Raw genomic sequence first — 13,440 nt, forward strand, 5'->3', positions numbered from 1 at the left:
ATTTCTGTTCTTTTACATTTATTGAGGAGAGCTTTACTTCCAAGTATATGGTCAATTTTGGAATAGGTGTGGTGTGGTGCTGGAAAAAAAATGTATATTCTGTTGATTTGGGGTGGAGAGTTCTGTAGATGTCTATTAGGTCCGCTTGGTGCAGAGCTGAGTTCAATTCCTGGGTATCCTTGTTGACTTTCTGTTTCATTGATCTGTCTAATGTTGACAGTGGGGTGTTAAAGTCTCCCATTATTAATGTGTGGGAGTCTAAGTCTCTTTGTAGGTCACTCAGGACTTGCTTTATGAATCTGGGTGCTCCTGTATTGGGTGCATATATATTTAGGATAGTTAGCTCTTCTTGTTGAATTGATCCCTTTACCATTATGTAATGGCCTTCTTTGTCTCTTTTGATCTTTGTTGGTTTAAAGTCTGTTTTATCAGAGACTAGGATTGCAACCCCTGCCTTTTTTTGTTTTCCATTTGCTTGGTAGATCTTCCTCCATCCTTTTATTTTGAACCTATGTGTGTCTCTGCACATGAGATGGGTTTCCTGAATACAGCACACTGATGGGTCTTGAGTCTTTATCCAATTTGCCAGTCTGTGTCTTTTAATTGGAGCGTTTAGTCCATTTACATTTAAAGTTAATATTGTTATGTGTGAATCTGATCCTGTCATTATGATGTTAGCTGGTTATTTTGTTCGTTAGTTGATGCAGTCTCTTCCTAGTCTCGATGGTCTTTACATTTCGGTATGATTTTGCAGTGGCTGGTACCGGTTGTGCTTTTCCATGTTTAGCGCTTCCTTCAGGAGCTCTTTTAGGGCAGGCCTGGTGGTGACAAAAACTCTCAGCATTTGCTTGTCTGTAAAGTATTTTATTTCTCCTTCACTTATGAAGTTTAGTTTGGCAGGATATGAAATTCTGGGTTGAAAATTCTTTTCTTTAAGAATGTTGAATATTGGCCCCCACTCTCTTCTGGCTTGTAGGGTTTCTGCCGAGCGATCTGCTGTTAGTCTGATGGGCTTCCCTTTGATGGTAACCCGACCTTTCTCTCTGGCTGCCCTTAACATTTTTTCCTTCATTTCAACTTTGGTGAATCTGACAATTATGTGTCTTGGAGTTGCTCTTCTCGAGGAGTATCTTTGTAGCGTTCTCTGTATTTCCTGAATCTGAATGTTGGCCTGCCTTGCTAGATTGGGGAAGTTCTCCTGGATAATATCCTGCAGAGTGTTTTCCAACTTGTTTCCATTCTCCCCGTCACTTTCAGGTACACCTATCAGACGTAGATTTGGTCTTTTCACATAGTCCCACATTTCTTGGAGGCTTTGCTCATTTCTTTTTATTCTTTTTTCTCTAATCTTCCCTTCTCACTTCATTTCATTCATTTCATCTTCCAGGGCTGATACCCTTTCTTCCATTTGATCGCATCGGCTCCTGAGGCTTCTGCATTCTTCACGTAGTTCTCGAGCCTTGGTTTTCAGCTCCATCAGCTCCTTTAAGCACTTCTCTGTATTGGTTATTCTAGTTATACATTCTTCTAAATTTTTTTCAAAGTTTTCAACTTCTTTGCCTTTGGTTTGAATATCCTCCTATAGCTCGGAGTAATTTGATCGTCTGAAGCCTTCTTCTCTCAGCTCGTCAAAGTCATTCTCCATCCAGCTTTGTTCCGTTGCTGGTGAGGAACTGCGTTCCTTTGGAGGAGGAGAGGTACTCTGCTTTTTAGAGTTTCCAGTTTTTCTGCTCTGTTTTTTCCCCATCTTTGTGGTTTTATCTACTTTTGGTCTTTGATGATGGTGATGTACAGTTGGGTTTTTGGTGTGGATGTCCTTTCTGTTAGTTTTCCTTCTAACGGACAGGACCCTCAGCTGCAGGTCTGTTGGAGTACCTGGCCGGCCATGTGAGGTGTCAGTCTGCCCCTGCTGGGGGGTGCCTCCCAGTTAGGCTGCTCGGGGGTCAGGGGTCAGGGACCCACTTGAGGAGGCAGTCAGCCCGTTCTCAGATCTCCAGTTGCGTGCTGGGAGAACCACTGCTCTCCTCAAAGCTCAGATGGAAATGCAGAAATCACCCGTCTTCTGCGTCATTCGCGCTGGGAGCTGTAGACCGGAGCTGTTCCTATTCGGCCATCTTGGCTCGGGAGGACATCTTAAAACATGAGTGAAAAAAATAGAAAATGTTTTAAAATGCAACATTTATGCAAATTAAAATACATGCACAGAAAGCAAAATTCATTTTACAAGAATTCATTGAATACACTGAAGATGGATGGGGACTATGAGAATGGAGTATGGGGATGAAAGAGAAGAATGAATGAATGAATGAATGACAGGTAGCAATAACGGACCATGAACGTACTATAGGGTATGATTACTTTAGCCTCCCACTCTCGAAGTGCAATTGAAAAATAAAATGCAATACAGTAATGGCATAATATTCTTACAGTAGCTGGTGAGTCCACCTTAACAGGAATATTTTTAAATGTCACCTGCTATATTAATTTTCAGAAGTTTCTGTAACTAATGACCACAAAGGGGTGGCTTAAAGCAACAGAAATTTATACACTCAAAGTTTTGAGGCCAGAAATCAGAACTCCACGTGTCGGCCGGGCTGTGTGCACTTCTCTGTGGAGGCTCTAGGAAAGAAGGAATTCTTTGCTTCTCCCAGCTTCTGACTTGTGGTCACATCCCTCTGATCTCCAACTCCGGGGTCAGGCTGCTTGCTCGTCTTCCGCATCTAACCGCCTGCTTTTCTCTCTGATAAGGACACCTGTCATTAAGTTAAGGGGCCACCCAGATAATCGAGGATAATCTCCTCATCTCAGAATCCTTAATTTAATCACTTCTGCAAAGATCTACTTTTCCAAATAAGATAGTAATCACAGGTTCTGGGAATTCAGCCACTACACTGCTTAACGGGGTCACAAAGCTGCCCACACTAGGAGGTGATCCAATTCTCCCTCCCATTTAGGGACCTCCTTTATGGAATGCTGAGGAAATTCCCAGAGGAGCTGACTCAGCTCTCAGTGCCAATCCTGGCTCCTCTCCTCAAGCTCCTGAAGCAGAACAATCGAGGAATTCCTGGGATGCCCGCCAGCGTGCTGCACATAAGCGTGTGCTGCAGGGAAACCCAGGCCCTCCCAGACTCAAGGTGGCTCCTGCTAAAGTCACTGCACCTGCCGCCACCTCCAAGACCCAGATTATTTCATCATTTCCCAAACTACCCAGATGGCCATTGCCACTGTCCCCACACAGATGCCATGCTCTCATGGAAACCTTTCTTGATGGCCACATTCAGTCCACCCTCTGATCTGCTCTCTCCCAGGTCCTGGCAGTTCCCTTCACTGCTCTTAATGCTATTTGAAATATACATATTGGATGTGTAACTACGTGATATAAGCTCCATGAAGACAAAATGAGAATGAATGTCTGCGTTGCTCAAAACTGCATCAGCAGCAGTTAGCACTGTGCGCAGCACACCATCAAATTATCAGAATTCCTGGAGGGTATCCTATGTTGCAGCCCTGTTGTGTTCAGCTGGAGCAGCTCTTTCCACAGACCTACCGTGCCTGAGCATGCTCTCCAGGCCCGGGTGACTAACGACTGCCCTGCTCACTTCTCAGTACACTATGTCACAGTGGGATCTAGGACAGAGGCTTTAGTGGCAAGGCGCTCAGCAGGCCTGGGTTTGAATCTTGCTTTGGACTTCAGTAAAGCCGCCCACACTGGACAAGTCACTTAATTCCTCTCAATCAGCAAGCCTTGCCCTGCACCTGTCTCGTTCTGGAAAAAGGTTAATAGTACCTCCTCATGAGGGCTTTGGAGAGTTGATTGTAAATAAAGCATTTAGCACAATTAATTAGCATCTACAATCAATATTAACTCTAATCATTGGCTATTCATTTATCATCATTTATATACTTACATTTGAAAATGCATTTTATCAAAAATTCTTAAAAATGCCCTGGCTAGTTTTTGGCACTGAAGCGCTCATTCATTTAAAAAAGTAAGTGGCTGTAAACAAATCAAATCACTTCACCTCTCCAACACTCAGTTTCCTCACCTACAAAATGAGAGAATTTGACTAGATGAGGGATTTTCCATGACTACAATGGCAAATTGTCCACCCAAAATGCATAATGCCTCTGTTCAAATATATAATCTCTTATACCTTATAGGGATCTCATTACTATTATGTTATACCTTCTATTAATCCCATTGATCTAATCCTTGGGGAAGATTGATAGTCCTAAGTCTAAAAGACTAAGAAAATGAGCAAGTTGTTTTCCAAGTGACATCTTCCAGGGGAGTGAGAAATGATTCATTTCATCAATGATTGTAGACCCTACAGCCAAAATTGGGATCTCAATCTACTAAACAATTCAGTAAGGCAACTTCAAGTATAACCTTTCAAATTACAAAATGAGCTTTTTGGAGAGTGAACTACATGGGGAAAAGTAGAAAATGATCGGTCAGTTAGGAGACTTCTCACTTCTGAGTTGTGCAACAATGTCTCCGCATGAAGCCCGAAAGAGAAAATCAATACCTTTGCATGGTAATTTGGGAATTATATTCATTTTGACTTCCTGGTGTCAGTTCTTTGGGATGCCAATATTTGTATACTATATAAAATTACCTATTTATGGTAACTCTATCTAATGTCATCTTAGGCATTTCATATTTCAAAAATAAATGGGTAAATGAATGAAAGAACAAATAAATAAATTGTAGCAGTTATTGATAATGTCCACTCACACTTGTAGAGCTTACAAGAAGTCACACATGCATTACCTCACGGGCACTTTGCAACAATGTGAGTTTAGAAGTTGCAGGTAAGAGGATGAGAAACCTGCCCAGGTTAAGTTGCTGCTCAGGTTAATTCCAATGCCACCTGTGTGACAAGCAGAAGAGGCCAGCATTGTCCATAGCTCTGACCTCTATATCTGTGCCCCATTTATTCCTTACCTTTTGTGGGGGCCAACTCAATTTATTTTACTTATTTAATGTTCTGAACAAATTATTGCACAGACTCTTTTTAAAAGTTAAACTGTGTTTTAAACTTAGTAACAACAAAGCAGTCCATTTTACCGCATTTTGCTACTCCATAATCAGCTCCCAAGAATGTCCACTTACCATTTTTCATCTGTCCCTGCTGGTATTTCTACCTCTGTATTTAATTTAATTTAATTCAATTAATTAATACATTTATTTTTGAGACAGGGTCTCACTCTGTCGCCCAGGCTGGAATGTAGTGGCGAGATCTTGCCTCATTGCAACATCGCCGTCCCAGATTCAAGTGATCCTCCTGCCTCAGCCTCCCAAATAGCTAGGATTACAAGCATGCACCACCATGCTCAGCTAATTTTTGTCTTTTTTTTTTTTTTTTTTTTTTTTTAAGTAGCCTGTTGGCCGGGCTAGTCTTGAACTTTTGGCCTCAAGTGATCTGCCCTCCTCTGCCTCCCAAAGTGCTGGGATTGTAGGCATGAGCCACTGCACCCAGCCATACCTCTGTATTTTAAAGTAACATACCTTATATTGCTGCCATTTCTTTAAATGCTTTTCACTTTTTTGACATTTTCTCTCTTATGTGGTCCTTCCTGTACACAGCTCTGTTCTCTACATTTTCAAAGTAGTATTATAGCATAATCTGGGGTTATTTCAATTTCAATACAGCTGACCATTGAACAACCCAGGTTTGAACTGCCTGGGTTCACTTACACATTGACTTTCTTCCTCCTCTGCTACTCCTGAGGCAGCAAGACCAACCCCTCCTCCTTCTCAGCCCACTCAACATGAATGTGAATGAGGATGAAGACCCTTATGGTGATCCACTTCCACTTTGTAAAAAGTATATTCCAATAGCAAATATATTTTCTCCTTATGATTTCCTAACATTTTCTTCTCTCTAGGTTACTTTGTTGTAAGAACACAGTACATAATACATATACAAAAAATATGTGTTCATCTGTTATTGGTAAGACTTCTAGCCAACAGTAGGATAGTAGTAGTTAAGTTTTGAGGGACCTGAAAGTTATACATACATTATTAACTGTGTAGGGGGTCAGCACCACAACTTCCATGTTGTTCAAAGGTCAACTATATTTGGTGCTCTCCTTAGGACTGTAAAAATAATGTTCACAGCTGAGTCACTTAGAATCCTATGATTACATTTTCTGTACAGCCCTTTGTTGAGTATGATAATTGCCTTATAATTTGTTTCCATTTTTCTTGGTTTTTAAGTGCCAACCACTTTTTCACAAAACTATGAAACTCTTCTCTCTATGGTCAAATACCAAATAAAATAGATCAGTACTATTTTTATTTTTTGCAAGCAATACTCTAGAGCCCTTCATTCTTCTCCTGCAATGGACTGATTGTTCTCAAGAGCTACTTCATAGCTCTCCACCTGGGACCTCTATCACCTTCATTCTGGGAAATCCCATATATTTTATGTTAGATCTCACATGCTGAATTCTGCATAGTCATCATTCTTTGTTGTTTTTTATCATTTAAAAAAGTTTTTCTAATCATCCTCAAAAATCTTCTGAGAGGTGCCTATATTTATACTACATGTATTTATTTGATGGTTTAGCTTATTATAGAATTGTAGGTTACTAATTATTTTTGGTCAAAATTTTCAAATTACTTTTTTATTCTCTTTTAGTCCAAATACTTCCATTGTGAATCCCAATAACATTTTGATTCCCAAGGTGTTGGATGTATCTGAGTTTTTCTCATCAGAAGCCCTCTAGAAAAACCTTTTTAAATGTTTGGGAGTTTTGAAAATCGTGTGCCTCTGTTGGGTCTCTTCTCACCCATTGTGCTCCATACTTAGTGAGCCTTTCCATCTAAAAGCTTATGTCCTTCCTTTCCAGGAAATATTACTGTCTAACTAGTTGATTATTTTCTCCCCTTTATTGCCTTGGTTCTCTCTTCTTAGAGATTGTATTATTTGGATGTTTGATCTTCTAGACTGATTTTCTCGCCTCCTTATTCTTTCTGATCACATGTATTTTTGTCTGTTTGTTGTGCTTTCTAATAGAAGTATTATTAATGACAGCTTTATTGAGATATAATTCATATGCCACAAAATTCATCCTTATTCAGTGACTTTTTGTATATTCTGAGATGTGCTACCATCACCACTACATTCTAATTTAAGAATACTTTTTTCATTTCCTAAAGAAACCCCATCAATACCTAATAGTATTCGCTCTCCAAGCCCTTGGCAAGAGGCAATCTCCTTTCTGTTTCCATAGCTTTGCCTATTTTGGACTTTTCATATAAATAGAATCATACCATGTGTGTCCTTTTGGGCGGTGTATTTTATGTAGCATATGTCTTCGTGGCTCAAGTTACTTCCTTTCTTTCTACAGCCAAACAATATTCCATTTTGTGGGTATGCCGCATTGTGTTTATTGATTCATCAGATGATGGACATGTGGGTTGTTTTCACTTTTTGACTATTGTGAGTAATGCTGCTATGAACATTCATGCACAGGTTTTTCTGTGGACATTCTTTTTTTCAATTCTCTTGGGTATACATCTGAGAGTGTAACTGGGGGCTGAATTAATCCATTTTCATGATGCTGGTAAAGACATACCAGAGACTGGGTAGTTTATAAAGAAAAGAGGTTTAATTGACTCACATTTCAGCATGGCTGGGGAGGCCTCTTACAATCACGGTGGAAGGCACCTCTTCACAAGGTGGCAGGAGAAAGAATGAGACCCAAGCAAAGAGGAAAACCCTTTATACAATCATCAGATCTCTTAAGAACTCACTTACTGTCATGAGAACAATATGGGGGAAACTGTCCCCATGATTCGATTATCTCCACCTGGCCCCACTATTGATGCATGGGGATTATTCAATTGAAGGTGAGATTTGCGTAGGGACGCAGAGCCAAACCATATCAGAGGCCATATAGTAACTCTATGTTAAACATTTTCAAACCATTTTCCAAAGCAGGCAAACTATGTCATAGCTCCAACATGCTCCACATTCTCAACAACACTTCTTATTGTCTTTTTAAAAAGTTCAATCATAAAGTCAAGGCAAAGCAGCCTCTTATTGTGGCTTTTATTTGCATTTTTAAGCGACTCATGGTGTAAGAATATTTTCATGTTTTCACTGTCAATGTGTATATCTTCTTTGAAGGAACTTTTTTTTTCTGGGGGAATTTTAAACAGTCTTTCAATCCTTCTATTGAATTATTAATTATTTCCTTTATATTTTTAATTTTTAAGGACTCTCTATTTCTCAATAGTTTTAGACAAACAATAGTTTCTCTTAGGAAATTAATTATAACTTTATTTGTAGTTTTATTAAGGTGTTTTTCTAGTCACTCTATTTGCTCTATTTCCTCTATACTCTTTTTCCTTTATGCTTTGTTCTCTGTCTTTCACATTAGCCAATTTCTTAAAATGTTTGGAGACCCTGATTGTTCATTCATATTTAAGAACAGGGCACTGAAATATTGACTGAAACCTTTTGTGTGTAAGCAGGGCTTGCAAACTGGGCTTTCACTATGCACAGTTGGGAGATGCTCAAATGTCCTTAACTGCAGCTCTATTCTTTCAGGCTGGTCAGTTTTCTAAAGATTAATTTCTCCAATTTCCTGCCTAGGTATACAAGTCAGGCTTTCAGTGGTCTGGGAGTTGAGAGGAAAAGTCTTGCCTGGGGTCTCGTAGTTCTGTAGTGGTTTTTACTTACCTATCCTGTCCCTTTTTATTCAGCTTGATGCCTGACCCCTGTGGCTGGAATCCTACAATCCTGGACTGCTGTGGCTCCATCTTCTCTGAGGGTGGGTGGAGAGAATGGTCTGGCTGTATAGAGTAAGGAAGAAGAATGAGGGGGCTGCTGCTATTTTCTCAGCTACAATTTCATTCCAATTTTCAAGCCCACCCCACATTCTGGCCTCCAGAGATAACTGGACGCTCACATTTCTTTTCATTTCTTCTTCTTGTTGCAAGAATCTGCCTGTTTCTGAGTGTCATCCTTGTGCAGAAAGTGAGGCTCTCCTCTCTGCTTTGGAGGAGCAGGGGCCACGTGTTCATCCTCCATGTTTGAACACATCGCATTTGCTGACACTGAATTTCTAATTCTCTCCATCCTTTGACTGTATACTTTTGATATTATTTTTACTCTTCTTTTCTTGGTTTTCAGGAAAGCAGCAGAAATGCATATTTTCAACCCACCATACTTAAGCAGAATTCACTAACAACATCTCTACACTCATCAACTCCATTCCTTTGATCATGGAAAGAATGAATAAACACAGTTTTTGCAGTGAGTCCCAAACAGTAAACCACACAGCAGATCACAAAGAACTTCACTATTTTTTAAAACAGTGAGAGCTCATGCTATTACTCCAGTGTTTCAGAGATGTGTTCTGTGTAGTCAATTAAGAAACGCATCTTATCTCTCAAGTTATCTTCGTAACTTTAGTTTGCTATGATGACTCATTTCAGTTCACCACATACAGATGACTACTAAAGACTGATAAATATATATAGGTGTATCCACCTATATATTTGTCCATCCACTGTATCCTGATAAGTATGTTTATATTTTATATATATGATATGTGTATATATAAACAGATACATGTATATATGTATATATGTATGTGTGTGTATATAACTGAATTCATATATGTATATTTTTATTTGTATTTATATATTTTTTCTTCTTAAGGAAAGAAAATATCAAGAACAGACAATTTTGTGAAAGCCATGTCTATTCTCTGCTTCCCTAAGATTTATATGCAACATGAAATTACTCAACTAAGGTCTGAATTTCCACCTTAGGTGTGCTAGGACATCTCATATGTCACCACTCATGTCCAAAGTATTTTAGAATTATGAACAGTGAACAGTGAGCAAGTTCACAGGCCCTTTTTATTTCAGCACTTAATTTAGTATCTGGATTCTTTGACAACTGTTTAGTCTTGGCCACTGAGGAGACTTGATGACAAAATCAAATTGCTAATATATAAGATACTCTAAGGAGCTCAATATCTTTTTGTCTTTCTCTCTCTCCATATATACATAAACATACATATACACAAAAAATAATGCAACTTAAGGTAGATGTAGACTTAGAGATAAAATGAAAGAAATACATAGATATAGAATACAAGTTTTAAATGCATTCAAGATAGGAAATCTCTCTTTTTATTCTCTATTGTGGAAAAAAGCCTATCTGCCCCAATTTTGTCACCTGATTCTTTCTGTATACTAAAGATCTGTAAGTGCACTGATTTCACTAGAAGATGGTGTTTCCATGATGCTTTAATTAAAAAAAAAAAAAGCCTGGCATAATAACCACTCAGTGTTCTATTTAAGTTGTGGGTATGACGTTTCCTGGTGTGAACAGCAGTAACCGTCATGTGTTTCCATGAGGAAATTTACTTTGACAACTTTCGTTAGATAACAGGTATATAACACACATGCCTCCCAGCTTTGGAATCAGATTTCAAATGCAGTCTTTGCTAAAGTGAAGAAAGTCATTCAACCCCTATAACTGCATCGAGTGACAAGTGCTGGAAACTAGGCAGGACGGGGATGTAAATACAGAGCTGGGCAGGGGTGGGGGCACTGACCACACCTCGCTTCTGTCCCATCTCTCCTTCTGTCCCATCTAGCCATTCCCTCTTGCATCTACTGCAGGACCCAGGGGCCAACCTGCTAGGCAATAAGAAGGGCCAACTCGGTCTCTAGACACAGTTTAATCAGTTTTCAGCCTCAGAAGGGACCACGGAAGATGCATCTCTTTCCTCTTTACTCCTGAAAACAGTTAGGAGGTCTCTTCTACGGGGGATTTTCTCCAAGGGTCATCTATATATGCAAAGTGAATTCATTGAGGCCTTAAAAATCATAAGCAGTCTGGGACTGCTTCTATAATTTAAAATAAGGTGATGACATGAATATTTACCGGAAGATTTTGTTTAAATAAATTGTGGTGTGTCTATTCAATAGACTAATATGTAGTCACTGAGAGGGCAGATATAGCTCTACAATGACAATGAAGATTTCAGTGACCCATTGTTGAGGGATAGATTTGGTTATAAAACAGCATTTAAAAAATATAGTATGGTTTCATTGATATAAACACTCAGATCACAAAAATATATTCCTGAAAATATGTTCAAAATGTTAAAGCATACCTTTGGTTTGTGAATTGTCAGGTGAATTTTCTATTTTTCCATATATTTGATTTTTGACATAAACATATATTCATTTTATAATCAGAAAACAACAACAACAAAAGCTACATTTTTGGATGGAAACACAAAAGATAGCACTAATTTGAAGGCCTGGTGTAATGGCTCATGCCTGTAATCCCAGCACTTTGGGAGGCTGAGGCCAGCGGATCATCTGAGGTCGGTTGTTTGAGACCACCCTGACCAACATGGAGAAACACTGTCTCTACTAAAAATACAAAATCAGCCGGGCATGGTGGTGGGAGCCTGTAATCCCAGCTACTCAGGAGGCTGAGGCAGGAGAATCGCTTGAATTCGGGAGGCGGAGGTTGCAGTGAGTAGAGATCACGCCATTGTACTCCAGCCCAGGCAACAAAAGGGAAACTCCGTCCCAAAAAAAAAAAAAAAAAAATATATATATATATATATATATGTGTATATATATATACACATATATATATATATATGTGTATATATATATACACATATATATATAGACACAGAGAGAGAGTAGACAGAGAGAGAGAGAGAGAATATGGTTTCATTTATATAAACACACAGATGAAAAAAATATATTCCTGAAAATACGTTCGAAGTGTTAAAGTCATACCTTTGGTTTGTGAATTGTCAGGTGAATTTTCTATTTTTCCATATATTTGATTTTTGACATAAACATGTATTCACTTTATAATCAGAAAACAACAAAAAAGCTATAGTTTTGGATGGAAACACAAAAGATAAGATTAATTTGAAAGACTGCTGACATTCACGTCTCAGAGTTGTTAATTTTATCAGTTAATGCCCAAACAAGAAGTCCTCACTCGAAAAATCTTCATTTTGCTCATCTACAAAGTAGAACTAACAATAATGCCTATCCTCCAAGAACAGGTACGCAATGGGAAAGTGTTTGTGAAAATATGAGATGCAAGATAATGAGGTGGTGAGTACAGGCTCTAGAGCCAGGCTTCCTGGAGATGAACCTCACTGCCATTGCTTACTAGTTGCATGACCTTAGGCAAGTTACTTAACTTCTCTGAGCCTCAGCCACCTGATCTACAAATCAGGTAAGTAAATGTAACCTCACAATGACTGTGTTAAGAATGATTAATTCAGCTGACAAGCTAGATTCATGATAAACACTATATGCATGTTTAATAACTAAGTAAAGTCTATGTAGCACACTCAGCTATAGAATTACAACCTTTACCTGCCCAGGTAAAAATCTTCTGTAAAGAATCATATGCTGGAGTTATGTGCTTCATGTAGCCTTTTCTTGTTGTTCTATTTTGTATACATGTATGAGCAATACACCAAAGGTACCAATGAGGCCAAGAATGTGAAACTCATCATGGAAATAAATGTGAGTACTAGGTAACAACGGAAGACAATCGCTTTGCTCTTTTTTCTTTTTCTTTCTCTCTCTTTTTTTTTATAGACTCTTTTAAGCAGGTCTGCTCAAAATCAGTACTTCAGTTTGAATAATTTTTCTGGAACTTGACAAATGTATACATTGAAAGCGTCTGCCATGTTAATTGAAAGGTCTTCATTACTAGCTGTCCATACCTGTTAGAGGCCATCTTTTCAAATAAGATGGCTTCCACCTAAATCAAGAATCAATTAGCAACATTAATAAAACAACCCTGTCAACTCCCACTAGGACTAGGCCAGACCTTTTTCTTCCCTATTAAGCAAGAAATTGCTAATCACTATTTTTATCAATATCTCAGAAACATGATTCGTAATTTACCTCTGCTAAATAAATAGTACCAATTGGTTACTGACTTTGAGCTTAAAAGACTCTCCCAGGGGGAAGGGAAGTCCATATTCCCTGTCATTTCCTACTTGTAAGGGGCAAGAGGACTGTGACTGGGACAAAACAAACAAACAAATGTTTTTTCAAAGGATAGAATATGCAGGATAGATTATGCGTGAAGAAGTGAAAGAGAAACTGATGAGAGGATATGAGAGGAACATTTGGTAAAATAAACAAAAGCATGTCAAAAAGACACAGAGTGAGTCTGCACATTGTCAGTTCAGCCAAGAAGTTCAATTAGTCAGCAAGCATTTGCTTAGAAAGGACATCCTCAGTCCTCTATGGGAAGTGCTGGGGATACAGCATATGTTAGAGGGACCCCTGCCATCTGAGATCTCACATCTAGTGTGAAAAACAGGCAGGTAAAGACAATGATGTGAAGTATGGTAAGATACTTTCATAGAAAATGCACCTGTAGAAGTTCGGGAGTGGAGTAGGAA

The sequence above is a fragment of the Pongo pygmaeus genome, chromosome 15 (genome assembly GCF_028885625.2).
Source record: "Pongo pygmaeus isolate AG05252 chromosome 15, NHGRI_mPonPyg2-v2.0_pri, whole genome shotgun sequence".
NCBI lineage: Eukaryota > Metazoa > Chordata > Mammalia > Primates > Hominidae > Pongo > Pongo pygmaeus.